Source organism: Montipora capricornis, chromosome 14 (genome assembly GCF_036669925.1).
Source record: "Montipora capricornis isolate CH-2021 chromosome 14, ASM3666992v2, whole genome shotgun sequence".
In the NCBI taxonomy this organism is placed as follows: Eukaryota; Metazoa; Cnidaria; class Anthozoa; order Scleractinia; family Acroporidae; genus Montipora; species Montipora capricornis.
Genome location: NC_090896.1, coordinates 39,269,586 through 39,282,085, shown reverse-complemented (window position 1 = coordinate 39,282,085; position 12,500 = coordinate 39,269,586). Strand labels below are relative to the sequence as shown.

Genomic DNA, 12,500 nt, shown 5'->3' with positions numbered 1-12,500 from the left:
CATGCACCCCTGGACTTCTATTTTTTAATGCATTCGTAAGTTCTCTTGTGTTCCCTTGGAAGGCAGTGTGGTTTACTTTTATTACCGTTAGTAATTTTCTGCTGCTCTGTTTCAGATTTTGAACTCCTGAAATTAGGGAGGCAGGAACCTTCTTATGGCTATAGCTGTTACCAGCTTTGCAAAGCTTGTTTTGATATTCTAAGTCGTTTCAGTTACCCTGGGTTGAGTGGTAAATTACTGTACTCTGATCCACCTAATTTATCACACTACTCCCTGTTTTTGGCGGTTATGTAACAACAACTTTTTCCCATGTCTTTCTTCTTCCAAGTCAATTAGACTTGGACTTAAGACTTAAAACCATTACATAGCATTTCACCGCTGTTGTTGTTGTTTTAGAGTCAATCTCCTAGATTGAAGATTGTTCTCCTGAAGTGATTTCATTATTTATGAAGTGGGGTGACTCAACTACCAAATGTATTACTTTCATCCGTGTTTATGGGGATGATGTTACAAATTGACTTTTCCTGAAACATCAACTGGGGCGTTTTCCCCTTTATTTATGGTGTCTGCAAGTGTACAATTTTCTAATAAAGTCTGTTGTTGTTGTTGCTGTTGTATTAGACCTCATAGTTTGCAAAATTGTTTTCCTGTAGATCATTTATTATTCATGGGAGGGAGGCAGTAAATGGCATAACTTAATTACAACTTTTACTACCCATCCGGGTCAAATTTCCCTGTTCTTCAGGAACATTCTAACCATTTTGGACCCTATAATCACACACAAGGGTATGAAACTTTTACAGTGCTTCTGTTTTCCCAGATGCCTCCCTTTCGATAAGTAAAGGACACTCACTTATTAGAAACCTAACTGAAATAGTGATCCAACGTGGGGGGTACAAGGCCAAAGTATTCAGCTGTAGAGTTGGAAAAAAGGCAGGTTAGGGCGTTTCTAAGTAGTGCGCAAACAATGGACATCTTGCCAACCTGGCTTAGTCCTATCTTTAAGTCCTTCTTGAAGTCCAGGAATTTGAAATAATTAATGATATCAGCAAATAACCATTCCACAGAAACACGGACTGCACTCATTGAATCATTACAAATCTCCATATCTCTGGTCAAAATTCCAATGCAAAATGGTGCTTGGAGATGAACTCTTAGTGGATAAGAGGATCGCCATAAAGACACATTTCTGCTCCGATAGGGGAAAAGGCAAAATTCTCCAGTTCACCGTAGAGATTTGACACGGCCAACATCCTAGCATCGTGCATCTTTCTTCTGAATATAAAAACAAAATTGTAAAAAAATAAAATCGAAACGTTTGAGAACTGGAAAAAATAGTAGTAACATGAATTTAGCTCACCCACAGCACCATAGAGATGACCAATTAAACAGTTGGGAAGTGTTACAGAGTGGAATTTAAGTGCATGAACGCGTTTGTGTCCGTTATACACGGTTCTCTGGTTTATGATAGGTCGGCTGATAGGGCGCACTGTTCCGTCTATAAACCCGAAGCAATTTTCAAGGGCGGCTCCTTGATAACAATAGTAGGCACCGTCCTTAACTCTGGAACTGATCTACCAAAAATTGGTATCAAGTCCGAATAACGACATGGATACGCAAACCGTTTCAGCAGAATACACAGGCCCTCTGTTGCATCGCAAACTGTGCCATTCCCGCAAACAAATTCTGGACGCATTCTTAAAGCATCAATGAGCAATGGAATATCTGCCTTTTCCACTCGAAAATCTGCTTTACATTCATCAGGAAAATGTATCATATTGACAGTGAGGAAATGGAAGATTTTGTGGCGTATATTCCTCGTAACGTACCGCAAGTACTTTATCATCGATAATTTCCTCTTCTAAACAGAAAAGCAGCATTTCTTGAACTGCTTTAAACGAGCTCATGGATTTTAGTTTGGACGAAACCTGCTTTGTCTCAAGTTGTGCTGTTCTACGTCGCATTGCAGCTCTTAACTTCATTTTTCCCGCGCTTACAACTCCGCTGTCGGCCCAGGCTTTCCTCGGTTACGACGTTCTAGAAACCACCGCGTCCTCGTATCTTAAAGTTTTTAGTAGCGAGCTTACGCAACAGGACGGCAGAATGGCGAAAAAATGTCGCGCGAGATTGTGCATTCCCAATCTTACGCGACATTTTTTCGTCATTCTGCCGTCCTGAGTCTTCCATCCGTCCTGTTTCGTAAGTTCGCTAATTATTCCATTATGAGTTAGCTTTGGATACAACCAGTCAGTTAGCTTTGGATACAACCAGTCTCGTATCCAACAAGCGCGAATGGAATAATTGTTTTGTTAAATTCCTTAAACTCCAAAAGTTTGGAAATACTTGCGAAAAAAGCGAGAAAATCTGAGCGAAATCGAAAAAACTTGATAAAGAATCCGACCTTGTGGTCAGACAGACTCAGGATAATCACAAAAATCACTTCTTGCCTTTTCACGTACTTCTAAACGTCGGAATCGATCCAAACTTTCCACAAAAAGGAGGTTAAGCGAAACTAATTGAGTTATCCAGTGGGTAGGGATTTATTCAGTCCTTTTAGACCGTAGTCCGTGTTCTTGGCGCTGACCAAAAGAAAAGCGGACTCGGGGGACGAGAAAAGTTCATTCATCCCCAGGCCGCAGTTGTTCAAGCGATCGATATCGCTATCCGCCGGATAAATCACTTGTTCAAAAGAAACTCACCAGGCGAAACGAGGATTTAAAGTTACCTTAAACAAAATTTAATCATTGCAATTGCTTAGTTTAAGTTGATGTTTTTAAGTCTTTCTTAAATGGAAGTTTAAGTAAATCTTAGATTTGACTTTTAAGAACCTACAGAAGGCTCAAATTTAATACAGTCTTAAGCATTATTAAACTTATCTACAACACACATTTATTCTCCATTAAATGCTCCTGTAAAGAATATTTAATTTTTTTTATAAACAAATGTTTAGTTTTGTATTATATTCGAAAGAAAGTTTAACGCGGCCAACCCAAACTTAAAGGTCATAACAAACTCGTGTATTTAGCGCCCGACTTTTTGCATCAGTAAATCAGTGTACAGCTCTCGATGGAAACTCACTCTTGTCGGGTTAAAAAAGAATTGCCTACGACTTCATTAATTAATCCGAAGTGATTGCCCTTGCACATCGAAAGCACAAGCAAATTTGACTCAACATACCTTGCTCCAAACTCCAACTGCTTCTAACACGTTGTCTAAGGGCCTATTTACACGGTGCGATTTTTGTCGCATGCGACAACGGCTTACGACAGGCCCACGACATGATTTACGATTGTTGTGTTCGTCAGAAAAAAATGTCATAGCATTTTAAAACATGCTTTAAAATGCTGTGACAATCGTAAGTCATGTCGTAGACATGTCGTGAGCTTGTCGCATGCGACAAAAATCGTACCGGGTAATTCGACCCTATGGGGAGTAGGGCTAGTGTAGTGGTGATCATGAGATCACTCGCCTCTCGCCAACGTGGCCGACGGGGCTCGATCCCCAGACTTGCCGTCATAAAAGAATTGAGTCTTTTGCGGGTTCTCTGCTCTGCTCCGAGAGATTTTCCCCGCGGGGTACTCCGGTCTTCGTCTCTGCTCAAAAGCCAATGTTCGACCTGATTTGAGTTAAATTGCTTTGATTTCTATGTATAGTTTTCCCAATAAGTTCCCCAGCGCTAGAAAACTTTGATACTCAAAGTTCATTATTGTAATATTTAGCAGGATAGGATATGTATTGTCATTGCCAAACTCAGCCAGCGCAGTTTAATTCAGTTAACTGCCATGCTTTGAATTTAACAAAAAAAATAAAAATAAAAAAAAAAATAATAAAAAAATAATAATAATAATAATAATAATAATGATAATGATAATGATAATGATAATGATAATGATAATGATAATGATAATGATAATGATAATGATAATGATAATGATAATGATAATGATAATGATAATGATAATGATAATGATAATGATAATGATAATGATAATGATAATGATAATGATAATGATAATGATAATGATAATGATAATAATAATAATAATAATAATAATAAAATAAGACAATTACCCTTACCTTCAGCGACGGAAATGTTCTCCGCGCAGCTGAATACAAATGCTAACAGGAGAATGACTTTAAAAACGTCCATTTTCATTAATAAAACCGATCGCTAAATTTCAGCTTTGCAATTGATCATGAAAGGCTGGATTAAAATGTTATATATGGATTTAAGGAACCGTTGACGTGTATCTTTTATACCCCTTTTTCAAAGAAGCCTCCGGACTTCCTTAAGCGCCTTTTCGCAGAAGTCAACGTTTGGAATCGCATGATTGAAAAATTATCAGACGCGAAGCAGGATATCTTTTTGTGCTGGGGTTGTCATCCATGAAGCAATGATGTCTCTATATTTACAATACAATACAATCCGATACGAATACAATATAATATCTGTTTTCAGCGCACAAAATCAATTCACGTTTTCAAGTGCGACTTTTCATTCGGTAACTCGTCAGCTTCTATGCCGTATGGTCGCGCCAATTATACTTGCCAAAGCTACAAAAGTTGTGGCGGAAGTCGAAAGGCTTTATCCTGAAATTTATTTAAGTAATCATTTTTGTCACGCTTGTTGCTTATGAGTTGTCAAAACTCATCTCGGTGCCAAGGCCACAGTTGGCTATTTAAGGTTTCGTATTCAGTTGCTTACGACGGTTTGTCGTGTTTGCCGTATACTTGATGCTAATTCTCTTCTTGAATTCGGTTTATGAAAACGCCATGAAACATTGGTATCTTTTTTTTTTGCCCCCATCAGCGCCAGAAGTGTCTATTTTTATTCCAATAGGACTTAACTGCAAAATACCCTGCCACCTCGAAGCTATTACCAAAATTGGGTGGATTCCCGGATAGGCTGCAGAAACATCCAGCTTAGTGGATACGCGAATACGCACTCGTTTTCCTGGTTCCCAGTGTTTATTCTTTCTGAAGCGCTAAACAAAAAGAGCGAAGGACATTGATTTATATGTAGTTCTCGTTCATAAATTACAATGATCGAGTGAAAAACAATGATGTATCTTAAAGCGCGATCAATCTACTTGTTGATATGTATTTCTCCTTCTTAAAGCGCGATGATCGAGTCGTTTTACAGTTCGGTTTCTTACACTCAGTTTTCTCGGAATAGCACTCGATTCCTGATTAAGCCTAAGCGCTTGTTTCAGTGATTAGGTCTAAGCACTATTGTAAAATTTTAGCTTTCATTTTGCGGTTTGGTTAACGGATCAATACTGCCTTGTGAGAAAGGCAATCGAAATTGAGTACAACGAGCATCAGGTGTTAACTACACTTTTCTCTAAATAGCACTCGATTCCTGATTAAGTCTAAGCGCTCGTTTCAGTGATTAGGCCTAAGCACTATTGTAAAATTTTAGCTTTCATTTTACGGTTCTGTTAAGAACGGTGCCTAGTAATTCAAAGGTATTTTTGCGCAGTTTACTGAATATGCGGAAAAAGCAGATCTTAACAAGTGTTCTTGAAATCCAAAAGAAAAATTGGGGGTAACCACGCATTTTTCGAAGATAATTAATCAACAATATTTTGAAATAAAAAGCAATGTATGGCGTTCTTTTCCAAATTAAAGCTCAATTATCTCTGATAAATGCGTGGTTACCCCCAATTTTCTTTTTGGATACGAAGATCACTTGCAAAGTTCTGCTTTCTCCGCATAGTTTTGAATCGCGCAAAGAAAGCCCTTTATTAGTAAGCATTAGCAATAGGAAATCCGAGTATCCCGAGATGCACAGAACGTATGCGCAATAACAATAGTAGTACACTTTTCACGAGATGGAGTGAAGAAGAAAGCACTGCAGTTGCTCGTGGTCTGAACCAATGTGTATCCTCGTATCTACTCAGAAACATACAATTTGGGATTCGAAAATCTCACTCTTGACTGATAACTCTTGGTATTAGCTTTTTCCGAAAATCAAGTTCTCAACGCTTTGAAAATAGCCATCTGATATTCCTTCTCGCGAGCTGGGATTTTTTTTAGCAAGTTGTGTTGAATTTGACATATATTTCCCGGCCCTTTGTTATATTAGAGGAACTTCTCGGGTGAACAGATCTAGAAACTAATATTTGACACCAACACTCCTTCGGTAAGCTCTTCTTTATTCTAGGACTGTGCTACAATGCAAAAGCTAACTCTCTAGTACAGCTACAGCAGTTTTAGTTATGTTATTTGGCACAAACCAAACCAGTCAAGCTTGTGTCAGATTCATATCCGATCAGTGTAACAATTATATTAGCAATCCAAATACGCCCACTCAGTGCGACATTAGTATTATCCTTCTTCTAAATTTCTATACCAAACAATAGCAGGTTACAATAACTGCTACATTACTGATTTAATTTACTACCGAGAAGCAGACAGAACAATTATACCAATTGTACCGTTAGTTACAATAACTTGTGGTGTTGACAATTAATTCAATCTACACATGGGGAATCTTTGCTCGCCAACGTGACCAAAGGAACCGCTTCTCTTAAGTGCATGAAACCAATTTACCCATTTTCAATCAAAAACTAAGTTGTTTGGAATACCGGCAAACGCCTTTTCCCAGATCTAGAAACCTGTCTCACACTAGGAGAGGAGCCTCATCCTCTCTTGTTCACACTAAATTAATGATAAGAGAAATCCTTCATCTATAAAAGCTGTTACAGTGATATTACAACCAGTACCGAATTCAAAGAAATAACTTTAACCTGAAACAGCGTCAGCGTAAAACGTATAAGGCTATACAATACAAGCGCTTGCCTCTGGATGCTCTCGAGATCATTCGATAGGTAGGCGGAGGTTTGAAAAGAAAAAAGGAAAAAAAAAAAAGGACGAAGCGCACTCCAAGATTGATCTGATCAGGAAGCAGTAAGCCACTGTTAAGTCGGCGGGCTTGACGCCGCACTTTTTAAGTTGTTTCACGTTACAGTGACGCCTGTTAGCCTTCTCAGTGATGTAGTCCCAGCGGGAACCCCATGTCAAGCCATTGGAGATAAACAAACCGAGTAGCTTGAACTACTTGGCAGTTTTAATAAGAGTACCAACCTCGGCAAGAGGCTGCCACTGACAACTATGATACTTTAGAAGGCCAAGAAACATCTCTTTACAATTCCATGGATTCAGTTTCATATTGTTGTTACATCCAAATGCTTGAATATCGGAGACTGAACTTTTATCAATTATTCGCCAAAGGCGAGGTGAATAATTGTCTCATCATAATAAGCATAATAACATACATGATTATTTTAAAAACATGCATTTTCTTTAAAACAATTAATTTCTTCGTCTGTCACCTCGACAAAACGGCTTGCGGCCATTTTGAAAAACCGCTAATGTTATTATCGTGTAATAATCACCTCAAGGGAAACCAATCAGCGAGAAGAATTTTCAATAATCACCTATGTAATTATACTAGCGCTGATTAATGACGGAGACCTAGGTACAATCTCAAGTGCCGCTCTTAACTACAGAAAGACAATGGTTGCTAAGAAAGCTTTTTAGTCAAGTGCGCTACTAAAAGGTTGCATGGATGGTTCTTTGAAGTAATTTTTTTACAATGGAAACCTCACATCACTTCAATCAGAAGGCGTATGCGCAGTTAGTTCCAGTCCTCTGCTGTGCGTTTCAGTGAAACATGTAAAAACTCTCAGGAAACGAATGGAAACCGGACGGGAACCGTCCCATTATTTTTCGTAAATTTTAGCGTGCAATCTCTATTTGGAAAGAAAAAGGAACTGATATTTTGAAATCATCATCAAGAGAGGATGAGGTAAGAGAACAGACTCCCCATGCATGGGCGTCTTCCTAAAATCTAATTTTAGCTACGCAGCTATTTTTAAAGGCACTTGATTGGCCAGCTGTAATGTCGTGATGGAATTTTAAATATTCGTGGCATTGGGAACGAGAAATTAAAATAGCTTTGAGAAACTAAAAATATATTTAAAAAACTATGATGGGACATGGGTATCGGTTCGCTTTCCTAATCTCCTCTTGTTAGTATCGAAGTTTGGCTAAAATTTGCTTTTCCAAGCACCCAACAGTTTCATGTCAACTCACAGCTGTAGTTTTTCCCATCTATTTACCCATATGGTACATATCACTAAGAGTTGGCAGTAAGGGTACCAGTAATGATTACCTTTGCGTGACCAACATTAAATAGAACAGTTATTCTTTTACTGTCGAAATGACAGTTCGCGACATTTATGTTAGCTACAAAATTTCCCGCAACTTTTCCAGTGAGAGACAAAACCACTTACCATGTGCACGCGTGCAAATTTTCACGCTTCTAGAGACTTCTATGAAATTGACCGTGATTTTGATTCATCACATCGCACTGTAAGGGCTTGTTGTGGTTAGGCAGCGGATTGAATAACCACTCTTAAATCGTAACTTAATAATCTTTTAGCGATTTGCCTAAGCCTCTTCTAAGAAATAATTTCTAAAGTTATGACAAGAAAATTTTAAACTGCCCCTGGCCTAACATTTTTATTATAATTTCATTCGCATAGACTCATCTAGTAAACGGCTTGCTTATGTACCACTTTTAACGAGGCGCGACTACTTATCTACCGTATCTGCAAAAAGATCAATTAAACAAAAAATGTAGGTTACGGATGTTTTAACATGATCTTTATGTTGGATATTAATGTAACCAGAGGTTCAAAGAGTAGCTCTTCGCCGGAGCGTGATTAGCTTCGTTGCCAAAGTCGTGTTTAGGAAAGGTTTTAACGAAGGAAGCGTGATCAGCCTCTGTTATTCCAATTCCGTGATCCGCTCGATTGCAAGTCGCGCCCCCTCCACCAATCATCAGCACAGCTCCATCACCGCCGCTCCAGTCGCACCAGAAGCCGATTTGAGTCGCATTTTGAATATTACCATTGCATGTAGCTTGTTGGAAACCATCCGTTGTGTCATACTGGCCGCCATATTGAATTCTGCAATTTCCCAAGCAACGATCGGATGCCCACACTGTACCATTTCTGAAGTCACCATAACTGGTCATTTTCGTCCGGATTGTCTGTCCACCCAGACAGTCACCTGTGGTCTGCAACAGAGCGGTATGTTGAGGGTCATCACTGCGCGTGATCTTGAACTCCTGACCGCTGACCAACCAAAACGCTTGCGATATCATGTCAGTGTTGCTAGATGGATTAGTTGTTTCCCCAAACTCAACATTCTTGTCATACCACCATTTTCCACTATCAATCATCCAGTTTTTGGAGTCGTTGTTCGAAAATCGAGCGGTGAGAGTCCAAGCTTGGCCAGAAGTTGTCATGTCACAATACAACTAAGAAAGAGGTATTAAAGAGGCAACTTGTCAATCTGTTATGTAACAATACGCTTCTAAAAAAGAAAATACACAAACATATCTCATATGTCGTACCAAACTGCTGAGCAATAACTGCAGTTTACTAACTATACTGGCCTTTTCCGTCAAAACATTAAACCGAGCACGCTATCGAAATGTCTCTGGTGGACACAGTAGAATAATTAACTTAGCCTGCAACGGCGTCGAAAGTCATGTAACGCTAATGGCGTTTGACTGGATCCTTAAAGAAGTCAGTTGGATAAACTACGCAGGCGGTGAAAACCAACACCTGGAATCTCAAAAGCGACGAGTAATGGACCTCGTCAACAATCTGTCGCCCGTCGAGCAGAAATCAAAAGTGAACTGCATTTCTAAAATAATATTTACCAAGTGTGCTGTTATGTAGAACACTGAAACCAAATGGAAAATTCTCTGGTAACTTATGGGTTCAACAAAGACAGAGAACGAATCGAACACCTTAAGTGGATCTGTGATCAACTCTTCACAGTCTTCAGGTAATGTGACAGCCAAGAATTATTTGAAAGAAAGCTTGTCGTCTATTTTGTGCTTCATTATTCAAGGAAACGGTTCTTCATGGAAGCGGTTTGATCCTGAAATTTTAGTTTGTTGTAATATTGCGCATATTTGACACGATTGAGTTTTTTCTCTTCACGCACGCAATAATAGCAAATATGTTGTTTGTTTCAAAAAATTGTTCGCTGGAAAAGGTGGCCTTTATGAATTCATCATGTTTTATTATATGTGTGCTGGATAGTTTTTATGGCAACAGTAAAGCATTTTCTTGTTATTCAAGGAAAATGTTCTTCAGGAAAGGGTTTGAACCTGAAGTACATGGTAATTTGACACGATTGAGTTTTTTGTCTTCACGCACGCAATGAAATAGGAAGAGGTTTTCGCCTCTAATAGCAAATATGTTGTTTGTTTCAAAAAACTGTTCGCTGGAAAAGGTGGCCTTTATGAATTCGTCATGTTTTATAATATGCGAGCCTAACTGGATAGTTTTTATGGCAATAGTAAAGCATTTTCGTGTCAAAATGAGGTTAGCGTTTTTGTGTTGTGCTAACTTAAGTAAATATAAATATACATTCTGCCTCGTGAGTTTGTTATTCTCGTTAACCAGCAATGAAAAGTCATTGCAACGCGAACGGCGTTTTAGTGCATCTTATGTTGTTTGTTTCAATAAAATGTTTCGCTGGGAAAGGATTCTGTGATATTTTCTGCCTTTGTGAATTATAATATCATGTTCATTGTTGCGTATTGAATTTTCGAGCTTAAGGTTGAAACGTGATACGGGAGGATGTTTTTAGTATAACTCTGTAAGCAGGAAAGGTTTCATGAAAATAAACAGGTCTGTTGGAAGCGTGCTTGAGTTTCAACAAAATGAGCCCCCAAATCAGCAAAAAATTGTGACGCTGGTGAATAATAAAGTAGCTGCTATTTCCAAAATGATGGAATTACCTGATGATAAATAACCTCGTCTTGGAGAGTAAATTTTTGACTTTGCAGAAACAATGGTGGGCGATTGTGATCTTTGTTTTGAATTCGCTCATTTATTGTCAAACTTTATAACACTTGACAGAAAAGGAAACTTACGAAAACCCGATATCTTGCCATCATTTGACACAGATGCTTCACTGTTTGGCAAGTAAACATGCTGCGTTAACTTACTAGTAATCACGGCGCCCGCTGAATTCCGGCGATGTCACTTTCGATTTTGCGATTTATTTGTGCAGCCAAAACGTAATATAACAAAATTGAACGTAGCAAAAATCTCCCAAAATGTTTGTCGCTGATCGTAACTGTTTATATTCTATATTCACGGTTCAAAATTAATGTTGTTTTCATGTCGTAAATATGTTATTCTCGAGCGACCGTCCTGGAAACTTCCTTCTGCTCTTTCTGAAAATTGTGTATCAATATTTATTTACTTTTGCATCAATATTTGTTTTTGCATAAAGCAAGCTAACAAAATCTGTACCTTGCTAAGTTCGCATTTGTTAGCGTTAATAGTATTTTCGGTCCAATGCTTCTGTTTTACGAAGGCGTATTTGTTTTTGGTCACCCATCCCGCCGGAGAGGGCTAAACTTTAGTAAACTTTAGTATTACAAAGCTGTCAGATGCTCAGAGGGCACGCTTAAACTTGTGGTGAAAAGAAGTTTCTCACTTCCCATTTATTTTCTTCAATCTTTCTGGGCTCAGTACTTTGCTAGTAACCACATGTCTTCTCAGGCTATTTACCCAAGGCTTCTACCATGGCACTACAATGATAGACAATACCAAAACAATATCGTGCACTGTTAGAGCTACATATTACGCAAGGACAGATTTTTTTCGTCGTACGAACGTGTGAGAACCTGTGAGCCAAAGGGTCTCTGCTGGTATGACTTTTGGGTGACCCCTTAAATGGTCTTAATGACCCCCAACTTGAAAAAATTGTCTGGAACGGTGCACGTACCACAGGCAACCCAGTGTACCCTCAGGGAGGGTCTAGTTTGATATAATTTATTCGTTTCGTTTCCGCTCTACCAGTATTTAAGGTTAATATAGTCATTCTTATTTCAATTTCGTTTCGTTTACAGCAGTTAACCCAAATGTCTTCGGCCTGAGCAATTTTTTTCTGTACGCTTTTCAGTGCAGCCCTGCTTTAAACAATTTTGTACAAATCTTTTGGCAATGCCGAGTCCTTTGTCGCGCTACCAAGGCAGTTCACAGTTCCAAATAAAGCATGTAAGCGTGTTTGAGGCTGCTAGTAATTATTATTCTCGTTCCCAGAGCTGCGATCTCTTTGGCCAGCGCCACGGATCAATCTGAGGCGCTGGCCAAAAGGACCTCAGCTCTGGGAATGAGAAGTAATTCAGTATAAACACGCTGGAGTGTTTACTACCCTGGTGGAAGTTACACTGTTTTAACCAGGTAATTGCCAATTTTACCTCAGTACAGCATTAAAAAGTTTGTACTACGAAACTCCTGGCTTTATACTTTGTGATAAAAAAAAAAAAAAAAGATAACTTTTTAGACGTCGCTTACATGAAACGGAGGGTGTACATGTAAAGTCGATCATTTTCGTGTGATTATGATTATTTTGATCATAAGGGCGCCTATGATTATCTTTCTGGACGTTCCCAC

At 38.8% G+C, this 12,500-nt stretch overlaps 1 protein-coding gene across 1 annotated transcript in view; it reads right to left on the bottom strand.

Moving 5' to 3' along the window:
• The window catches only part of LOC138032755 (adhesion G protein-coupled receptor E2-like), an 86,066-nt gene that overhangs the window by 53,594 nt on the left and 19,972 nt on the right, over positions 1–12,500 (bottom strand). The window lies entirely within an intron of this gene.